Source organism: Manis pentadactyla, chromosome 14 (assembly GCF_030020395.1).
Source record: "Manis pentadactyla isolate mManPen7 chromosome 14, mManPen7.hap1, whole genome shotgun sequence".
NCBI lineage: Eukaryota > Metazoa > Chordata > Mammalia > Pholidota > Manidae > Manis > Manis pentadactyla.
Genome location: NC_080032.1, coordinates 2,744,116 through 2,766,516, shown reverse-complemented (window position 1 = coordinate 2,766,516; position 22,401 = coordinate 2,744,116).

Below are 22,401 nucleotides of genomic sequence, written 5' to 3'. Positions count from 1 at the left end.
CAGCCGGCCCGCGGTAGGGGCTTCGCCCTGGGCCTGCGGATGGCGCCGCGCCTCTACATGGTGACTCCCTTCCTCGCCTTACAAAATCCTGGATACCCTCCTGCCCAGCGACCTCTGCGGGGGTAGGATTGCTCCATTTTTCAGTTAAAACACTGAGGCTCAACGCTCAAGAGGCTTCTAAAGCCCGCCCCCTGTTGCCACTCTATCTGCCCCACTTCACCGGGGTGGGGGTGGGGGGGACACAAGCACAGCCCTGCCCCTAACACCGCAGGTGCCCCCCCACCTGCTCCTTCCTGTGTAATAGGGTCTCCAAGCCCGCCTTCTTGGCCCCCTGCTTAGTATCCCTCACTCGCCACAAAGCCGGCCCAGGCTCTAGAGCCAGAGAACCCAGCGACCCAGCCCCTTCCCCACCTGCACCTTTGCACTCTTCCCACCTCCTTCCCCTGCTCCAGGGATCTGCCTGGCCTCACAGATAAGCTCCTGAGTGTATCCTGGAGTCTCCAGCCAGCTGCCAGACCAGTGTCCCCACACATGGAGGAGTTCTGGGAGCCCACCAGCCGGGCCTGAGCCCCTTCGAGCCCACCCTGCAGTAAGAGGACCACATAAATGGGGGACTGGCTAGTGGAGCTGGTTCCAGTCTGCAAGACCTGTGCCCAGGGCAGGCTCTGGACCCCTCCCTGTGGCCGGAGCGTTACCTCTGACAGGACCAAGCCTCCTGACTGCAGAGGTGGCACTGGGAGGGATCAGCAGAGCACAGCTGCCACCCTTGCCCAGGAAAAGCGAGCCACCCCTCTGAGTCTAGTGCTCCCAGCTGCACACAGAGTCACAGACAGCCTCCTGGGGTGGGGACCAATGGCTGTGCCCATGCCGGGCTGGCTCTTTGACCTGGTGTGCAGGCCACACTGTGCAGACCACTCTGGATGCTGCACTGTGACCCTGACCACACCTTTTGCCCTCATCCCAGCCTTGTGGAGTGCATTCAACTTCCAGGCACACGGGGGGGTGAGGTGGAACTCAGACCCATCCCGGCTCCTAGTCCAGCTGTGCATCCACCACCATCCGCTGGGTGAGTGCTGGTCACTGAGTGCTCCCAGTGAGTCCTCCCCACAGGAACATGGGGGGGGTGCGCCCCCATCATATAGGTGGGGAGCCTGAGGCTGAGCCCACAGAGCTCGCAAGAGGCTGAGGCTTGTGCCCTAAGCCAGCACCTCCCTCCAGGGTGTCTTGCCGGCAGCAGCTCCCAGATAAGGGAGAATTCTCCCCACAGGGTCTCTCTAGACCAGATGACGAGTCATGTGGTGCTGGCCACCGGTCTGAGGTCAGAGCTAGTGTGGACCAAGGTCCCATGCTCCTGGGTGGCTGTAATGATTCAGGACATCAGGCTGGCCCACCACTGCTGAAGTTTGTGGCCCTCCCTCCCTGTAAGTTCAACACCCTCTTCCTGGGGCCCCTGCAGCCAGTCATTCTGGGGCACAGGTGCACATGGGAAGGAATGGGGAGCCGGTGTCGCAGCATGGCAGTTTCTGGCCCTGGCACCCTCTCCACCAGCCGCCAAGCCTGCTGTTCCTAACTGTTCTGGGCTGGGCCTGGGCCCCCAACCTCCCCACAGGTCTGTGTGGCAGGTGTGGGTTTGAGGCCTGCAGGCAGACCACTGTGGGCTGTGGGACAGGTTTCCGGTACTCCCCATCAGCACCTTGGCCAGCACCCTCCTCTTTGGAAGCCTGGCAGGTGGGCCAGCGCTGAGGGGGGTCGTGGTAGGGGCTGAGCAGGGCTGGGGGGCTGGTCAGTCGGCCTCCAGCAGGATACAGTTTGCTTCTCAGGCTGGAGACCTGGGGAGGGCTTTGAAAAGCACATTTCTCAGGGTGTGGGCAGGTGTGGGACACCATGAATGACCACAGTTCCCAAGGGGCAGCTGTGGAGCCATCATCCCCCAGGGCCCAAGGAAGGACAGATGACAGCCGATGAGGGGCCAATGGTGAGGGCTTGGCAGGGGCTTTGGCCTCTGGTCAAAGGGCACAGCCAGCCCTATGGGCCAACCCCCGTAGGAGGAGCTGGAGATGCTGTGGGAAGAGCCTGGCTGCACAGTCCGCCTTTAACACAGCCTGTACCAGTCAGTTCCCAGAGGACCCAACAGAGGGGTAGAGATGACAGGTCATTTGGGCCACACTGATCTGAGTGCCCTGGGCCTTCTGGACGATGGCCCTCGGGATCAGGGGTGGGCGTGGTCTGGAGACTGTGGAGAGCTCTGCCCTCGAGACCAAACAGACCCGTCACCCCCTGGTGGGCAGGCCTTCTGCTGAAATCGCCTCCCCCAGATGCAGCACACACAGAAGGCTATGGCCTTCTGCCAGCCCATGCAGCCCACCACACCCCTCCAGAGAAGTTCGATACTGCCACAGGGCTGCCTTTCCTCCCAGTCCTGGAGACCAGCCTCCACTATCAGCCTGTCAGGCATGAGAGGACCTGCCAGCTGTGTGACCTCTGCCCAGCCCCTTGGCCTCTCTGAGCTCAGTGCAGGCAGACACTAATGCTCCTGGAATGGATCAGTCAGTCACCATCCCTCCTTTGTCCACCTCCTGTCCTCTGAGCGGGCCACGTGGGCCCTAACAGGGCCATGTGGGATTTTCACTCAAACCTCCAGTCCTCTTATAGAATCCGTCTTGGATGAAGGGATGTGGCTGTGTCTGGTCTGGCCTAATGGGACATGTTCAATCTCCTTAAAAGGTTGCTTCTTCCCCGGATTCCCAGGGGCTTGTTTCCATAGCTTTCCTCAGGCAACCTGGTGGGATATCCTCAGACATCCAGTCCCTTACACCCTCCCAGGGAGGGGTAGAGAAGCAGGGGACATGGTGTCTGCTGCCCATGTTCTGGGCCACCCCAGGACAGTGCAAGGAGAGGCCCGGAAGGAAGCTCAAAGTCATGCAGTGCCTACTGCCGGAGTGTGGCTCCAATGTGACCCTACTCGGCACTCTGAGTGGGCGGGGAATGTGTTCCCAGTGCCAGGGAGCTGGGGGGCGCCAGCCTGCCATCTGCTTTCACCATGGAGGGTGGCTGCCTGCCCAAGGCCCGAGAGGACTCTGTTCCAGACCTGCTAAGCACATTGTTTCACTCTGTCTTGTGGTGTAGACACCACCATCACTACCCATTTTAAAGATAGAAAAATGGAGGTCAAGAGGGTTTAGGTAGACCCATATCCCAGCAGCTCCTCCCAGGACCACGTCTGCCCACCGCCACTGTTTCCTCCAGAAGCCCCCCACCATCCCCAGCCCTAGGCCAGAGAGGGTGTCTTGGCCTTTTGTCATCAGCCCCACACGCTCTAGGAGTCTCTCTGACCAACTTCCACACATATTAAGCCATGACTGACCTGCTTCCTCACCTCTTATTCATCAGAGACACATACAGTGGCAACTGGGGCCAGCTCAGGGAAGGGGTTGAGAGCCCAGCCCCTGACAGTATCCTCAGGAATCCTGCTGCGCCTGCCCATCTCCAAATACCTCCAACCTCCTCACCAAACAGGGGCTGCCTCCTGTAGGGTGGCCTCCTGGACTCCGCTGTGCTAGGCGCCATCCCCAGGCACTCACACCTCTCCCTCCAGGGGGCTGCTGGGATCGCCAGCGAGGTGTGCTCACGGGACCTGTGCGTTGCACGGTGGTTGCTCTCACTGCACCCCCTCCCTGCGCCAGAGTCCCTGTGGCTGGCCTTGGAGATGGAAGCCAGAGCCTGGAGAAGGGAATAGACTCAGGCCGAGTGAGACATGCAGACCGGCGCCTGGCTCCCAAGGCAAGATCTGCCCCTTCTCCCAGCTCTCAGAGGAAGGGTGAGACCCTGGGGGCCCTACTGGTCACTGGGAGCGTGGGCTCAGGGTCATCTCCCAGTGGATGTTTCCAGGTTGGTGGCCTCTGTCTGGGGACCGGCGTGGGCCAGGGCCAGGGATGGGTAGGACACTTCACCACCTGAGAGCCAAAAGTCTGGTGCAGAAGCAGAGATCGGGAAGGCAGGGTCCCCAGGCCGGGCCCCAAGGCGTCATCGCTTGGTTCATGCCCCTCCCCCAGCCCTGCAGGGAACGCAGCTCTTTCCTGAGCCACCCACCCAGCAGTGACGGCTAAATTGGGAGCCGCTGTTCACACCAGGAGCCTAGCAGACGGTCAAAACCGGGTCGGGGAGAGGCACCCATGAGTGCCCAGTGGGGTGGGAAAGGCAGGCCTGGGTGTGGCCATGGCTGCCAGCTGGGGTGGAGGGCAGGGCAGGCATCACAGAAACATTCTGTGCCCACAGTAAAGGGGCTCATGCTGGGCCACCTCAGGCTCAGTGCCCAGTCTTATGGTTGCCAGGCCTCTTCTCTGGGCTGCCGGGGCTCATCCATAAGGCATGAGATTTGCTCCATTTGCCAGTTGGAAAGGCTGAGGGCAGAAAAGGGCCAGCCTGCCTTGATGCTCAGAGCCACCACCAAAGCGCACTAAGGAGGACCCCTGTGCCTTCCTCCCCTCCTTGCCTTCATCCACTCTCTTGCTCTGTTGTTTAGTCATTCAACAAAACTTGTGGGAGACCAGACACCCTCATACCTTTGCTGGACTCCCACTCCCCTCATCCTCGCAGAGAGCAGGCAGGGAAACCAAGCCCCTGGGAGGATGGCTTTGTCCTGGGTCACTCAGGTGGTGAGCCCAAAACAAAGGTGTGTCCATGCCATGTGGTCATCCAGAAGCCCACAGGGACTGACGCACCAATGGGGCTGGTTATTGAGACAAGCCCACCTGGCATGGCTTAGTGACCCCATTCTGCTGGGGAGGCTCAGCCCAAGGTCTTGGACTTCCCCTCCAGGCCCAGAAAGTGGTTCTGTACCCCAAAAGCCATGGGTCAGAAAGCCATGCCTGAACTTATCCTGGACTGAGCCTTGTTCTGAGCACCGCCCATGGTGACAGGCAGGGAGCAGGGCACGGGCCAGCCCTGAGGTGAGACAGGTCTCTGCGGCCGGTGCTGGACCCTGGGGGTCTGGGCTGGGGCTTACTAGGCACAGGGTCCAAGTGTTCTCATCCTTTCAATGGGCTTAGCTACCAGCCTCTTGCAGGAGGTTAAAGGGCACGTTTGCGGTGCCTGGCCTGAGAAGGGGGCTCTGAGGTGGCTGCAGTGGCAGGCGGGCCTCTGAGACTGGGGTATTTTCAGCAAGGATTCCTGCTGACAGTCCAGGCTGGCCGAGGTTTGCTGCTTGCCGCAGGGGCACTTCTCTCTACATCAGGACATCTGGGGTCTGTCCACCAGAGAGGCCCTGCTCAGTGCCCATGCCCCCCCATCTAGCTGCAGCCCTTTCAAGCCAGGTGACCTGTCTCTCCCAGGTAAGTCTCTCTCAGGTGGGCCACTGGAAATACCTGGGCCCTAGGGGCGGAGCCAAGAACAGGGAAGGGGATACCTGGTGCAGAGCCCTGGGCTTCCCGTGTTCTGGAACACAGGCTTCTAAAGGCCACACTTGATTGGCCTGAGGATTAGGTTTCTGGGAGGCTCTGCCGGACGGCCAGGTTCCGGGCAATGGGCTCTGGCCTCCGGGTTCTTGCTGAGCACAGTCAAGTTCTGCCTGAGCACCAGCGGGCACGGGCTGCTGCCTTCCATCTGCCTACGGGCTTCCCCTGAAATGAGGGGTCAGCAGAGTAGCCATAGCCACCTGCCCTGGTCCTAGCTTCTCTCTCAGACATCCCTGCCTGGCGCTGTCCACCTGCTCTGGTCACTAGGCCTCTCCATCAGTCTGGCTCTGCTCAGGGGCGTGTGAACACAAGGGCCCACACCTGGGCGCACAGAGCCTCACGGCTAGGCCAGGACTACCTCCCTTCCCACAGGCAGGTGAGGACACCATGGAGAAGATCCTCTGCCCGGGCCATTCCTTTGGGATACGGGCCTTCCGAGGCCAAGGGGCAGAACCACAGCCCAGAACCCTGGACAGCGCCGCGCCCGCACACTGCACCCTACGGAGGCGGGGCGGCGGGGAGAGCGGGCGGGGCACACAGAAGGAGACGAAGCCGGCGCTGGGCCCAGGGCGCCCCTCGGGCCTCCTGGAAGCCGTGACCGCTAGTTCTCTGAGTGAATCAAGAGGCCCTTCCGAAGCAGTTCTCAGGTTCACAGGAAAGAATAAGCAAGCAAAAAAACACAGGAAAAAATATTTTTAATGAGCAAACAGGGGAGACTGGCCGTATGCGATCCTAAAATATACTCTAGAACCATAATAATAACACAGCCTGAAGGCGATCAGATGATGGGAAAGAAAATCCAGAAAGAGATACCAATACAAATATGAGAAGGGTGCAGATGAAATCCAGGATGAAAAAAATGGATTATTCAATAAATACGAAATATGTTATAAGTACATGGTCTTGGTACAACTAAACAGACATTCGGGGGCAGCTTTGGATCCCTACCTCACTCCTTGACACTGAAGTAAATTCCAATGGACCAAAGCTTTAGAAGTGAAAGTGAAACCATAAAACTACTAGAAGAATAAAAAAAAATCCATATCCTTGAATTATTCAAAGAATTATGCAAAACCCAGAAGTCATAAAATAAAAGATGGGTATATTCAACCTCATAAAAATAAAAGGCAGATTCATCCATGGGGAAAACAAAAGAAAAAGAAACACAAACTGTGGAAATACAGGCAACTCATCTCACAGAAGGCCGCTTTTTGTTACATGTAACGAATTCTTACAAATCAGTAAGAAAAAGGCCAACCACCCAAGAGAAAAAATGGACCAAGATGTGAAATGAACCATCAAAACAGGCTTAGCTTCCATCAAAATGAGAAAGACGCAAATGTAAGTTGCAGTGAGATGCAGTCCCCCCACCCCCTGACGAGGCCTTAGGGTTCATCTAAGTGGAGGACTTGCTCTGGTGACGAGGGTCACCCTCAGGTACTGCTTGGGGAGCAGGAGGGGAACACTGAGGTAGGCCTGGGGGTGTCAAGTGGCTGGAGATGGGGCAGGAGGGAGATGCTTCCTTCTGCCCCTTTCATTCCATATTCCAGGCCGGGGACCCAGTCAGAACGGGAGCTCAAGCATTGATGGCAGGGCCTTTCCTGGGCGGCCCACCCATGTGGAGCTGCTGACAAGCGCCTGTGAGCGCCCGCTCCCAGTTTGTCTTCATCAGCGCTGTGCTAGCAGAGGCCTGCTTTAATTAGTCTGCTGTCCTGCTTCTCAGGATGTGACAGATTCAACAGGGGCGTGTGGAGTTCCTGCTCGCGGGGCCTGCACTGCAGCCCCTGACCATGCTCGCCTGCCCCTCTTCGTGGGGCCGTCAGCTTCACCCGCACCACTGTCACACCCCAGCTGTCCCTGTGTGTCATAGACAGACAGCAAATCCAGGGCCCCCCAAGGACGGGGCCACAGGTACCTAGGCAGGCAGTCCCTTCCCCTCCCACCCTCAGTCTCCCTGATGGTGAAATGGGGTGAGAGCTACTCTCTGTAGGAGGCGGAATGAACAGGAACGGGGGGGCGGAAGGAGTGGGATGCAGTGGGAGCAGCTGCCTTAGTGGGGTCCAGAGCAGGTCGGGGGTCCCTGAGTTTGTGGGTTCTTCCCGGGGACATCCATCTGGGGGGGGGCATGCAGAGATGCCAGTCGGCTGGAAAAGGGCCACGTGCTCCAGATTGCTGGTCCCTGAGTGCCAGGGCAGGGTGGCCAAGGCTGACTGTCCGCTCAACAGGGACCCACCTGCCTGGCTCTGCTGCCCACCACCCATCTGCCTGCATCCAAGGAGGGGGTGCTGACAAGCCTGAGCTCTGGGCAGTCCTGGGGCTTAGCTTCAAGCCCAAGTGAGTAGGGGGCTGTTTTCCCTGAAGCAGAGCACATGCATCTCCCCTGCCCCGTCCCTCACCAGCTCATCTTGTCCTGGCGGAGTGTTCAGAGGGAATGACCCCCTTTTCAGCTGTGGCTGAGCTTGAGGTGGTAGGATGGTGGTGGGGGGAGAACTGTGCAAGGCACCTCGAGAAGCCACTCCAGCTGCCAGGTCAGGCAACAGCCCTGGTTTGCCCCTCGAGTTACAGGCTCGCAGGCTGTGCCCATCGCCTCCAGCCCAACCAGCCCTAGGACGGGGAAACCCTGCCTGGGGGGCGCTGGCCGCTGGGAGTGGAGGGTCCAGTCCAGGAGCACCTGGCCATAACCAAAGGTAGGGAAACGCTCTGCTGTGTGCTCTTGGGTGCTGAACAGGTATGGGTGTGGCAGCAGCCTGGGCCCATGTCAAATGAGGAAACTGAGGTACAGGAGGGCCTCCGTGGTCACAGGAGTGGATCTAGTGCATCGCTTTCTCTACCTTGCCCTGACTTCTGGGGACAGGCGGCTGGCTGGAGGTGCTGCCGGCCAGCCACACTCCTGTGTCCCCTTGCTGTCGGGTAGTTTTAATGCCTGAAAGTCAGGTGGATCCTGGGACAGAAGGAGGACATCAGGTAAAAAGGGGAAGGAAATGGGAATAGAGTGTGGGCTTTACTTGCTAATAACGTATCAATACAGGTTCATCAATTGTAGATACTAACGTAAGATGTTAACAGTAGGGGGAAATGGGTGAGGGGTGTTTGGAAATACCCTGTACTATCTCCTTGATTTTTCTGTAAATACAGAACTGATCTGAAACAAACATTTAATTTTTTTAAAAAAAGAGAAGAGTTTGTTAGCAAAAGTTGGGATGTTCCGAGCCAAGCAGCAGGGCTGCCCTCTCTCCAGTGATGCACCAGGCTGTGGCTCCAGAGGTCTGTAGGTGCCTGCTTCTCACCCGGGCCTGGTTCCCTTCCGCCCTCCTCTGTCCTCTGCCGGCCACCCGTCCCTGCCTGGAACCTCCTCTGAGCTGCTCTTTTTGGTGGCAGGAGGCCACCCTCTGCTGTTGGACATGGCGGTGGGTTCTGAGTTGAGCTCCCTGTTACTCCACAGAGGGCCCCCTGGACCTAGGAGCCAAACCGGTCCCTTTTCCCCGTGAGCTGAGGTCAGCCCCACCCCAGTGGGTGACCCAGTGTGCAAAGGGCACATGGAGGGGGAGCCCCATCTGAGCTCCAAGGAGGTGGGGACAGTGGGTTCAGACCCGGCTGGCCCTCCCCTGCCGGGCTGTGGCCGAGTCTTCTGGCCCCTTCAGCTTCCTTCCATTTCTTCTGCAGAAAGCAGAGTGTAGCTGGGGATGTAGTCCAGGCCTGCGGGTCAGACAGTCTGGGCTCAAAGCCCCACACTATAGCCCTGATCTTCCTGGCTGAGTGACCTCACTGCTCTGGCCTGGGGGCTCCCTCCCTTCACGGAACATGCACCATTTAGCTCCCTTGAAGTACAGGGAGGCGGCATGTGGACAGTGGTGGTGTGTGGCCATCTGTGCCCACCAAGGAGGGGCCAAGTGGGGGCTTCCTCTACTGGGCTGGGAGCCCAAATTAGCCCTAGTGACATCTGTGAGCCCATCTCCAGAAGCAATGGGGAATGGGGGTTCCCAGCTCTGGGAACACCCTGCTGCGTGCCAGGCCCCAGGGCTGACCACACCAGGGGCCCATCAGTCCCAGCCTCCTCCTGCCCAGACGTGTCCTGGGGCCCGGGGCAGGCCTGCTGGAGGCATGGTCAGCAGGCAAGAGGCACCAAGCTTGTGTTAGTCCGTTCAGGCTGCTGGGGGTTATTTATCGCTCACAGCTCTGGAGGCTGGAGGTCTGAGATGAGGTGCCGGCACTGTTAGGTGAGAGCCCCCTTCCTGGGCACGAGCTGCTCGTTCTCACATGCAGGAGCAGGCAAGGCTGCGCCATCCAGATCTCCTTTGTAGGGCACTAATTCCATTCAGGAAGGCTCCACCCTCAGCAAGTAATCCCTCCCAAAGGCCCCACCTCCTAATACCATCATCTTTGGGAGTCAGGATTTCAGCATACGAATTGGTGAGGGAAGGAGGGAAGACGGTTGCGTGGTGGGCTTGAGGGACACTTTCAGACCATAAATGAGCCTGGTGGGCACTGGCTCCAGGCAGGGGCCCAGACTCCGCCGCAGGCAGCTGACTTGCACTTTCTCCTACAGAGCAGGAAGGACTCACTAGGGCCCGCCTGGGACCCTAGAGCCCTGACCCAGCCCTGAGGTGCACATGTCCACTGAAATCACCCATTTGGGGGCCCAAGACCCTAGTGGGCAGTACCTAGAGGCAGCCGTGGTTCCCCCCTGCTAGGACTGAGCCTAGCTGTGTCATCGCATGCCTCAAGCTTACATTTTAGATGCTGCCTGGTCATGAGGGCCTCCCTATGGAAAAGGACATGGGGCCATCCCCAGCATCTTTCCAGAGGGGAGAACCTGCTCCCAGGAGGCTAACGTAAAACATCAAGGGTCGCCTACATGCTGTGCTGGGGCAATGCCCAGCAAAGCTGCTGGCTTTATGTGACCCTGACCTGCACAGCCATGTTTCTTTGTGTCCACGCCCCTTGCCTGTCCTGGGGCCAGAGCCACACCCCATCTGTGCAGCCTGTGAGGGTGAGGGCTGCCTTGGACCAAGCTGGATGGGGGGGTCCAGGCCAGGGAAGGTGGGTGCAACAGCTCTGTGGCCACTCCCCGGCTTCCTTCCCTCTGCCTGTGAGCTCCTGGGCATGTCCCTGGTAGGTCCCACCCCATCCGTGGACATTTGTTAGAGGCTGGAGGGCCACTTCCACTCCGCTTTCCATGCAGGAGAGGAGACAGGCTCAAGGTGGTCCCAGAGCTGCCCTGGGGCATGTGAGTGGTCAGTGAATCCCAGATGGCTGCCTCTTTCTCTACCATGCCAGGGTGGGTGGGAGCAGATGGCTGCACCAGAAAATTCTGCTGCAGTTTTTTCTAGTTTCAGGAGTCTGAAATGATTAAAGGGTGGATTATGGGCAGATAAAAAGTGTGAGTGTTGCACGGGATGAAGAGGACATGCGAGAGCCTCAGGGGCCCTGCCATGTGCCCGATGGGGCGGCTGACTCAGAGACAGGCTCCGTGCAGGCGGCACAGAGGCGTGGAGGTGGGGCTTTCGGCCAGCCCACAGCCCCAGGCCCCCCCGCCCTCCTGCCAGCCCCAGGCTGCCTTGTGCTGGTTTGTGGAGGAGGGGCAGCATCTCCTCAGGCCCGTGTCCCAGAGCCTATGGGTGGCTAGGCAGAAAACAGCCCACCACGCTGAGAGCAAATTAGGCTGGGGGCAGGGAGGACACACCCAGGGTCACGGCTGTCACATGCCTCGCTGCCCCGTCCATGTGCCCAGCACCAGACTGGGCTGCAGGGAACAAATTCTCTCCAGGGGCCAGCGTGCCTCAGTTTCCCTCATTATAGCCAACTTTGAGTAAGGTCCCTATAAAAGCTAACCTGTTCCCAGAGCCAGCCACCCGCACCAGAGTGAGAGGTAGTGGCTGTACCACTCCGGCAGGGCTGGTGATTAGCTGGACAGAGGGCGGCAGTGGCACCTGCCACCATCCGGCTACCACTGCCCTGGGCCCGCCAGGAGAGGAGGGAAGCCTTGAAGTGCCAGGCCTTTGAATCACTGTCTCCTTGGCAACGCGTGGGCACAAAGGGCCGGGCCTGCAAGTAGGCTATGGCTGCGCAAGGCTGGAAGGAGGAAGGGATTCTTTTATTTATGGGGAGGGAGCACTGGGAAGCCAGGCTGTGCCCACGTCCAAGCCAGGCCAAGGTCTCCAGGCCATGCCCTCCGCCCCACAGCCAGGCCCTTGAGTTAACCCTCCTGGCACACCACAGAGCCATCTGGCCTGGCCAGGAGGACAGAGTGTGGGCAAATGGAGGGCAGGGCTGCATTGAGTCCAGCATGAACCCAACCTGAGAAGTGACCCCAGAGGCCCCCAGGGCAAGGGAGACCCCTCCCTCCACTGCACCCCAGTCTCTACAGGGCATGCATGCTAGGCAGGTGCATGCCAGGTGCCAGGGTAGGTGCAGGCAGTGAGGAAATGCGACCAAACTAAAGGGGCTGCTTTAGTGCTGAAGGAGGGCCTCTTGGAAGAGACGACCTGACGGAACCAAAGGGTCAATGGTGCAAAGGCCCTGGGGCAGGAGATAGCTGCCCTTGGAGGACAGGAAGGGGAGCCCTGGCAAAGGGGCAACCCTGCCTACTGCAGCCCCTCCCCACAGCCCCCCAGGCCATGCCTCGGACATCTGGGACCTGGGCACCAGGTGTCCAGGGCCCTGCCTGCTTCCAGGGCAGCCTCCACTCCTGGCTCCAGGTACCACCCGACCTTCCCCCTGAGCTCCTCCCTTAGTGCTCACACCCTGTTCCCTGCCTCACAAATTGCAGGAGAGTGAACCAGGGTGCCGCCAGCAGGATTCTGATTCCAGAGACCTGGGGGGCAGCAGAAGCCACCACCACAAAGCAGAGATTTTATTTCATTGTTTGAGATATCTGAGCTGGATTGGAGAGAGAGGCGGTGGGGAGGCAGGGCTGGGGGAGGGACTGGGCCTGAGAGGAGGAGGGAGGGAGGGAGGGAGATGGAGATGGTGCCCCTGCCCCGTGGCTGCCTCAGCCAGGCCCACCCCACAGCAGTCTCTCCCTCCTCCAGGCCAGGTGCCCCATCTCCTTTCCTAGTCAATGTTGAGATTGGAGCAATATTTTGTGCAACTGGGGGAACTGCGTGACTGGTCAGAACTAACAAGTGCGGTCGCACACACCAAGCACACTCTCTGGTTTGAGCCTAGAGAGGCACACAGGAGGGGCGTGGGGGGCTCCCGTGGGCTCCCAACCCTGATGGTGCTCAGATTTTAGAGAGAGGCCAAATCATGGGGGCTGAGAGAGAGAGGCTCATAGGAAATGCCAAGTCCCCTCCACTTGAGATCCGGCCTCAGGTTCCTGGGAAGCTGCAAGCCCTTTGGGGAGCCCAGAGTCCAAGCCCCACATGGCCGCTGTGAGCTTTCAGGCCCCTCCATGACGCTCAGCCCAGCACCCTGAAAATGGCCTGAGGGCAACTCGGGGCAGCAGGGTTGTCTCCTCCTATCACATTTGGAGACAAACCACCCCCACTCCCACATCTGCCCTAAACCAGGCTGCCTCCCTCCTGGGGGTCAGAGTCAGTTAGGTCTCCCCCACATTCAACTTTGGGGTCTGAACACTAGGACTGGGGAGGGAGGGCTCTGAGGCAGGACAGTCAAAGAAGGATGGGAGACTCGAGGCGAAGGGACCTGGGATCGGCCCGCACAAAGCCACACGCAGCAGGAGTAAGGAGGCTAGGAGGGGTGGGCAGCCAAGAACCAATGCCCCCCGTGGGCATCGTGTCTGGAAAGGTCCCCGGCCCCTCCAGCCTAGGGAGCCTGGATGGTACTCCCCAAACCAGGAGCCCTTCCAGCCCTCAGTGCTTGGCCCAGACAGGCACCCCCTCCTCCTGACGCTCAGAGGAAAGGCCCCGTGGCTGCCGGGAGTTTTCCCGGGCTCCTGTCAAGCCTGCCGACCCCTCGCGAACACGCTGAGAGCTTGAGAGCTTCCTCTAGGACATGTCGCCTCTCTCATTTCCTCCCACATCAGCCCCATTGCAGAGATGAGGAAAATGAAGTTTGGGGTCAAACAGCTGGGATAGGGGGAGCTGGAGCTCCAGCCACGCCAGGCTGACTGCGTGGCTTTCGGGGAACCACCGGTGAGCCTAGGGCCCTGCCCGCCCCCAGATGTAGTCAGGGAGGGCTCGGCCTTGACCCCCTGGGGGCCTCCAGGTGGCAGGCTCTCCCTGGCATGGCACGGGTCTCTCACTCTCCTCTCCACCCTCTCTGAAGCAGCTCTTCCCCGGGAGGCTCTCAGGGGCTGCGAGTCAGCCACCAGTGTCCGGCACCTGCACGAGGGTGGGGGCCATGGAGGAGGACCCCGAGGGGAGCCACTCCTCGGGACGTGCAGACAAGGAGGCCCACGGCTGGCAGAGGGAGCAGAGGGGAGGCAGGCCAGCTGGGGCGTAGTCACCTTGCCCCGCCCGGGACCAGGGCTGGGGAGAAGGCCTCTCGTCTGCATGGGGCAGGGTGCGGGCTGTGGCCTGTGGGCGGCTCTATTCCATTTTGTGTAAGTGGGAAGTTGTTTGACTTAATTATCTAACCCTTTCATTACAAAATGTCCCTGTCCTTGAAAACACTGTGTTTCAGCAAAAGCAGGGTGAAGCGGGTTCAGATCTGTCCTTGGAAGAAGAGGCCTGAGACACTCACCCTGCCCAGCCCTTGGTTCATGGGGAAGGCGCCGCGAATCAAGCAGCCTGCCACTCAGAGAGGCCTGTGATCACCAGGACCAGGGCCTGCCGAACCCCAGTGTGTGGCCACGGAGTGAGGCCTGCAGGGGCTGATCGGCCTAGGTCATGGTAGGCGGGAGAGGGGCATCTGGGGCTCCCTGGGTGCCAATATGGTTGCTTCCGGTGCCGCCCAGGCTGCTCTTGTCCGCTGCCACACGAGGCAGGGACCTCAGGAGGAGCTGCAGGGAGCCAATTATCCCCGAGGCAAGCAGGCCGCAAATAATTGGGAAGACAGGCTTTTAACAAGGCGGGTGCCAGGGTGTGTCTGCTCGAACCTCCATGACTCGGTGGCGTGCCATGCCGCGTGGTTAATTGGGAGCCCCGTGCACCGCATCAGGCACAGGAGGTGGCGTTTTCTTGGCGACGTCAGTGTGGTGGGGCGGATGCCTCAGGACCCTGGCGGTGAAACTGATCCTCCCCCTGCCTTCCTCCTCCACCTTCCAGGAGCCCCTTGCTTGGCAAACCATGATGTGCTTAGACCAAAGCTCCCCGAGGCCTTGGCAGCCGCTTCTCTGGGGAGGGGACATTTGCCTTCTGTCCCACAGTCTGTGCACAGCAGCCACACTCCCTCTCAGGCCTTCTCACTCTTAATTGGGCTACAGAAAAGGAAAACCAAAACCCAAGTTTCCTATTAAAACAAGTGGAACCCTCCTATCATACATGGTCCCTGACACAATCCCCTGAATTGTCACAACACCCCCCAGGCCCCAAAGAAGGAAGAGGACCAGGATGGGGGAATCCCTGTTAGAGTTTGCCCTGGCACCGCTGACCGCAGGGCGTGGGTGGGAGGACAGGACGCATGGGGCCTCTGCCTGCAAACCCCAGAGTCTCCAGGTCAGGGCGCATCTCCCCTGCCTGCCCCTCCTTCTGGGGGCCTCCTCACAGAGCTCCTGGAGACCAGCTGTTGGTCAGGTAGACCCAGCTGGGTGCCCCCACCCCAATTTGCCACACTGAACACTAAAAGGCCAGTTGGCTACCCCCAACTTGAGGGGAGTGTAAGGGATAAATAATGAAATGCCAGGTCTCAGCAGAACATGGCAGGGTGGCGGGGGAGCGGGCACTTCGGGCACCCCCAGGCTGCGGGTTATGGGGGAAGTCACTCAGCATGCTGCAGATGCAGGAAGCAGCTCTGGGATGGGACAGGGGTGAGGTGGGGGCAGACAGAGAGCAAACACCCACAGTGAGACTGATGCAAGGAACAGAAGCCCTCCTTCAGACCGGTGGGGTGCTGGAGGGGCTCCTGGCCCAGGAAGAAGCGTGCAGGGCAGGCTTCAGGCGCTGCTCGAGTGGCCCTGCTCCACTCTGGGGGCTCCCCTGGCCAGACACCACCCCTCCCAGGTAGCCCCATCTCTAGCTCTCATGAGCCCTGCAGCAGCCCCCTGGGCCCAGCCCTCACTGCGCCCAGGACAGGCCACAGGGCCTGGCAGGCCCACGTCGCACCTGATCTGGCCCAGCCACTGTGGTGGAGACTAGTCTGTGTTGACAGGCGGAGCCGACCCGGTGGGCCTCACAGCAAGAGGGCAGGCCACATGGCTGCAGGCAGGCATGGCCGGTTCTAAGTGCAGCAGGGGCCCTAGGAGGTTTCTCAGGTGTGGGTGGGGGCAGGAGGGCAGTTGGGAGCTGCTGTCCAGGCTGGGGTCCTGCCGAAGGGCTAGGGGAAGCGGGGGCTGGAGGAGGGGGCAAGTGAAGAACTGGGGGCAATATCCATGTGGGGCCATTTGGCGGATGGAAAGGATGGGGCCGGGGCTGGTTCTAGACGGCCAGGTGCGTGGGGCCAGCTGTGGGTCCCCAGAGTGGCTGGGCTGGGAAAGCGCCTTGCTGGCTATAGTGACGGAGCCTAGTCAGGGCCAAGACTGAGGATCATGGGAGCAGGTTCTGGAGCCCCACCCAGAGGCCGAGGATCTGACGGCCAGTCCTGGGCTGATGAGGAGGAGCTGCAGCCGGTCCTGGACCCAGCAGCCACGAAGGGGCAGGCTCCCCGTCACTGGAGGGTACCAAAGGACGGGCGCTCCCTTTGGCGACAAGGCTCTGTAACGCTCAGGATGCTGGACGGGAGGGGGCCCCACACGGGCTCAGCCTCTGCTCACCTCTCGGGGGGGCCCATGGGGAGGGGTTGGTCCCTGAGGATGCTTGAGTCCTGCTCCGTGAAGGTGTTCCCGGCCCACGGAGGGCACCTCAATGCCTCTGTGCTGAGCAGGCCCGCCTGCCGACCGGGGGTTCTCTGCACTGCTGGGAGGCCTGCACTTCGGGGTGTGTGGTGTGGGAGCAACAGGAACCAGCTGTGTGGCCCCTGGGATGCGCTCATCATGAACCACACCTGGGACCACCCCTCCTCTGGGGCCTGGGACTGTGGGAGGGGGACCCTGGGCCGGGCCCCAACAGCGTCCAAGGGGGTAACCTGGGGTGGGGGTGCCTAGGGGAGGGGGCAGTGGGGGGAGGGAGGCCTGAAGGGAGGTGGGCAACAGGCCAGCAGCCGGCTTGAGGTGGGCGGCCAGAGGGGTGAGCAGCCTGGCCTGCTGCTGCTGTGGGTCAGTGTTTGGGGGTCCTGGCAGCCAGACCGACCCCGCCAGGGTCAGGGGGCGGGGCCACGTGGCCCTGTGGCCCTCTGCTGCCCTCTGCTGGCAAGCTCTGCCACTGCAGGCCCTGGCCTGCATGGACCCTGGGAGCCCAGGCTGAGCGGTGCCAGGAGCAGGGACGGGGCTGCAGCGACCAGGACTCAGGGGCATGGGGCCTGTGCCGATCCCGGTGCCCAGTCTCATTCCCACCAGGACTCGCTTTGGTGCCAACCTAGAATGTGTCCTCCCCAAGGAGAGGCAGCAGCTGGAGGGTCCTCTGCGGGGCCCAGCCAGGGTCAGCAGACGCCACCCAAGCGCCCCAGGGTGGGCTACGGGAGGCTAAGGGCGGGGCTGCCACCTGTCTCCTGCCCTTGACCCCGACTGTACCCTGAACTCAGGCCCAGCTCCCCACCGCAGGGCTCAGCACCCGGCCCCAGTGGGAAGAATGGCCTGTGGAGGGGCATCCTCTACAGCGGGCTTCTTGCTTGTGCCCTGGGGCTCTGTGCATGAGAAATGAATTCCGTCTGCATGCATGGTGTTTGATCCGTAGTTAGAACAGGCCTGGGGGCTGGTCCTGGCGTCGAGCCCTGGGGAGCACTGAGTGGTGGCCGCCGTCTCACAAGGTACCAACCACTGTCCCCCATCCATGTCTGTGGGGCTTGGTGGCTCGTAGGAGATACACGGCTTCCCCCAGCTGTGCGCCAAGGGACCATGACTGCCCGCCTACTTCTGGGGTCCCTGGTGCTCCACGTGCAAATGAAAGGACAGGCAGATGGACAAGTGTGTCTACTGTGTGCGGGAGTGGCGGCCAGAGGCTGGGCTGCGGCCGGGTCTTCCCCTGCGGGCATGGGAGTGGGACCATGAAGGGCTCAGGGCCAGAGCACTGCAGTGACTCAGGCAGATCCCGCTACCCTCGGTGCCCCGGGGCCTCCTAGCCTCCCTCAGCACCCCCAGAACATCACCAGGCCCCGCCATGCTCTTTGAGGGCTGGCATGTCACGCATTTCCTATTGCTGCTGTTCCTGACCCCACCCACTGTCACTGGGTAAAGGCTGTTCCTGCTCCAGACCACATAGGCTGCTGGGGACACAGTGCGGAAGGTGTCCGCTAGCTTCCCTGGACCACGGACCACACATCTGTGAGCCGGCGAGGGGTGACCAGCGCCTTGAGAACTCATCCATGCACGCAGGAGAGCACCGGGAGATGGGGAGGTGGGGAGCTCCCAAAGGGAGGACACATGCTAGAGGTGGGGCAAGGGTGCTGTGGGTGTGCATGTGCATGTACACACACCATGCGTGTGTGCACATGCGTGTCCCGCCTGCCAAAAAGAGAGACTGGTGAGAAAGACAACCTGAACTCCTGCTCTGGCTTCCTGCCCTGGCTGCCTGAGTCTCAGATGCTGCTGCTCTGTCTGTTGCCCTTCCATGTATTCATCAGGAACGCACGGGGTAGCTCTGTAACCACAAAGAAACGAGCTTCTCAGAATGCCGGGCCATGTTCAGAGCATAAGACAAAGGCCTCTGAGGCGGGGCTTGAGGCCTGGGTTCCAAGCAAGGTTCCTGGAACCTGGTTGGGGGGGTAAGGCAGAAAGTAGAGGTGCTGGGCCCGGGAACCCTGCAGGGCTCTGTTCTAGAACTGCGTGTTTGCATTACCTTTCTCCACTAGCCACCCCACAGCCCCTGGGCCACCAGTCCCCACCAAGGCCCCTCTTGGCTGACACCCTTATTTCCTGGTGGTGGGATCTTCCTGCGGTGCCCCAAGGCCTTGCTCTGCCCTGGCAGCACCCACCCCAGTCCCTCCTCACCCACCCATGGCCCCCTTGGAACTTGCAGGGGGCTTTCCTGGGGTGGGCACCCTTGTGCCCCAGGCCCAGCCCCCAGAGAGAGTACAGGACCCCCAACCTCCATGGTCCCCTACTTACCAGTCAGTGTTGCCAGCTGGCAGCATCTAGGCAGGCAGGGGACACAGCTCTCCTCCCCCCACCTCCTGCTTCCCAATCCCATGTGCGTTTCAACATCAGCTGGAGGAAGGGGGTTGGTTTGCACTGCTCTCTGACAACAGGTCTAACAGGGATGGCCAGGAGCCAGGCCACTTGCGCGCTGGTGCACATGGGGCCCCTCCAGGAGGGTGGCAGGATGCACAGGAGAATGTCAGCTGCGCACCGTGTCCAGGGGAAGGTGAGGCCAAGGCCAGCATTGCTCAGCACCTGGAGGTACAGGGCGTACCATCACCAAAGCGCCGCCCTAGCAAGGAAGGAAAATCAATGTCCGGCTAAAAGACTGACTACAGCTGCAGACGCATGCAGACGGGGCAGGGTGGGGGCGGGGCCCCAGGCCCACCTGGGCTCCATACACCCTGAGCACCTTTCCACCTACCATGGAACCTGTGGGGAGATGGCCAGGTGTACCCCCTGGGGAGCCCATCCACCTTGGCTCTGGACTTCTATGGTGAGGAGGCCACGCTCCTCGCCCAACTGCAGAACTGCTGACCATGGACCAGGAGGATCCAGAGAGGAGCAAAGGCCTTGAACAACTGTCCAGAAATGCCCCAGGCCAGCGCCAGCCAGGCCTGGCTGAATCAACATCCAATAGACCCTGGAGTACCTGGGTTGAAGGGCCTGAATGGGGCCGGCCCTGCTGATTACCATATAAAATACACTGTAGGGTCACTCTATGGTGTTACCACTTTTTGTAAAAAATGATAGAGGGTCTTTATAAAAAAGCAATCAATACAAAAACATTACCATAAAAAGTCATCTGAAAAAAAGTCATCTGAGGCCCGCTCTCCTCATTCCTGGGCTCTTGCTCCACTCGCCTCCCTTCCATGGCCTTTGAGGACAGCTTCACCTGCACAAATGATCCCCTCCTGCAGCTGGGGACATGTGTCCATGGGGCCAACACCCAAGCACATGCTCAGGTCATCCTCACGGGGACACCCACAGCACACCCAGCCCATCAACCCCTGTAGTGACATTTACGTATGTCTTGCACCTTCCTTATCAGCGGCCTCAGGGAGAGGCCCCACTCAGGACCCAGAGTGCCAGGTCTGCTCTGACCCTGCTGCGGAGTGACCCCCAGCAAGACCTGAGGCTGAAGAGCCTCCCACGCAGCCCAAGATGGCCCTGCAGGAGGCCTGAAGCCCCCAGAGGGGCAGGGCAGCAGGAGAGACGAGAGCCTTCCATCGTACGTGCAGTCCCCACTTGTCCCTGGCCTCTACCCGAGGGAGCCCATCTCAGTGACACCAGCGGAGGTTCTGATGCACCTCCTGGGGGACCTCCTGATGGGCCCCCATGCCCAGACTCCAAGAAGAAGCTGTGGTTTGGCGCCCCCAGCTCAGGAGCCGTGGCTGGTGGGAACTCCTGGATGGGTGGGCTCATCTCTGTGCAGCTGGAGGGAGGCAAGGGGCCGTGGGGTGCCAGAGGTCAAGGGTCAGAAGTCAGAAGCAGAGGTTGCGAGTCGCCCCCAGGGCACGCTGCTGGCTGGAGGAGTAGGTGTGGGCGCATCCAGCTGTTAGAGAAGGCGGACAGCCTCCCCATCTCAGGCCAAGTCTCACTGTGACCCCCTGAAGTCCCAGCTCTCCCTCCTTGACCCTCCCAGGGTCCTCCTTGTCTTGGCTCAGTGTCACCTCCTTTGGGGAGCCCCCATTCTTGCATGGCACACACAGCCAGGCTGGGCCCTGGGGATCCTGGACAAACTCCTCCCTGCACACCAGGGCCCCCCCCAAGGGACACAGTGTTATGACAGGGAGCTAGGCAGGTCCTACCTACGGGAGGCACCTGGCAGGGCTGGGGCCCCTTCCACCTGTGTTCAAAGCCACGCAAACTGACTTGGGCTAGCCCCTTGCGAGCAACTAGGACTTCAGCCAGAAGCCATTGTTTTGCCTTTTCTTCCCAAGGCCATTATTCACACACTTAAAACATATATTTTTTTATCGAAGAAGTCGTAAGTAAAATAAAAAGTTTGAATGGCAAAAGTATGTGCAGCAATAAGCGACTGTAACTGTCCCACCACACACCCTGTGTGAGACCTACTGGGCCTGGGGCACACACAGGGACCACTAGAGCAGCTTGTCACAGGCACCGGCCTTTGTCCTGCCCCAGGGAGAGGCCAGGTGGGGTCCGTGGAGGAGCCACAAGAGGCAGGTAGGCCCTGATTCCTGGGTGGGTCTCCACCCAAGCTGGGGTGTCCCTGCCATGTCTGTATCCCCAGGACATGTGCCAGCAGGCTATCCCCTTCCACGTCTGTAACCTGCTCATCCTCAAGCTTGCACTGACCTTCCTGAGGAAGCAGCCAGCCTCCTCCTGGGGCTCCCTCCCAGCCTGTGGGACGGACCTGGCCTCAGACTCCCTGCGATGCAGGTGACAAGGACACAGCCAGCTTGGTTGGCGCTCAGCAGATGCCTGCGGGATACTAGTCTCACTTCCCCACAAAGAAGTCCCAAACTCTCTGGGCCAAATCTGTCCCCTGCAGCCTCATTCTGCAGCCATGTGGCCCTGGTGACCGGCTGTGCCCAGGATGTACCTGGAGCCCGGTGGCTGCTGAGTTCACAGTTGTCATGTTATTCTGGTGTCATGCAGTACATGCCTGCCCGGCCCTGTCTAAGCCATCACAAGCTCCAAGCCTGCCGCTTTCTTCACCTGCCGAAATCCACACCACTGACCACAGGTGCACGTGGTTATCCAGTTTCAGCCCCATCATCTTTCCCTCCCTTCCATTGCTAGGGGCTGAGGGTCCCTCCAACTCGGCCCCCTTTCAAGGCCTGTGCCCTGCTGGGCTCCCACAGTCCTGTCTCCCCAGCCTGAAGGCCCCCAGGACCCCACCAGTGCCTGCGTTCCCCAGGGAATGGTCAGCCATCAGACCTAACCTGTACCAGACACCAGAAAAGGTGGAAGGCAGCTCTGGGGGCAGCCACCCTGGCTTCAGATGCCCCTGGGGCCTGTAGGCAGGTACCTCCCCTTCTCCGAGCCTTGGTTTTCCATGCATAAAATGGACGAGCAACCATATCACCTGTTAGGGAAGAGGTAATGCTTGTCAGCATCGGGGGTATACCATTCTACAAGGCCTCTGGGGAGGAGGACTCCAAACGCCTTTCCTGACATACACTGACAGTGACCACAATGGCTGCATGTGTCTGCACCACCTAAACACAGCAGCGTGCTCTGGGATCTAGCAGGCAATCTTAACTTCAGGGAAGGCAATCATATTTATTAGCTCTGAAAACAATGAATAGAAGTACATAGCTAAATCCTGCTGGAGCAGAAGCTGCGAACGTCGGCATTGAGTGGATAAGGGGATAATGTACTGATGAGGGAAATCATGCACCAGGGGAGCAAATACTGTCCTGTGTTTGGTACAGGGTTGATAACAGGAAGACAAGCACAAAATTAAACAAATGTGAACGAATTCCTCTGTGTGCAGACATAGCAAATATATCAGTAAAAATGGGTACAGAGCAAGTGGCAAAATGTAATAAATCAGAATGAATTCCAAGGCAGGGAGCCATGATTCGGGCAGAGAGACATTTCAGGAAATAAGGGTGCAAGGCACATGGCAAAATAATGACTTTGACAGAGTTCCAATGTCACGTGCACGGCTGAGGTGAAAACAAATATTTCAGGGAGTATCCATATGAGACGGGCCATCGGGGGAATGCAGAGGAAGTGCCATCA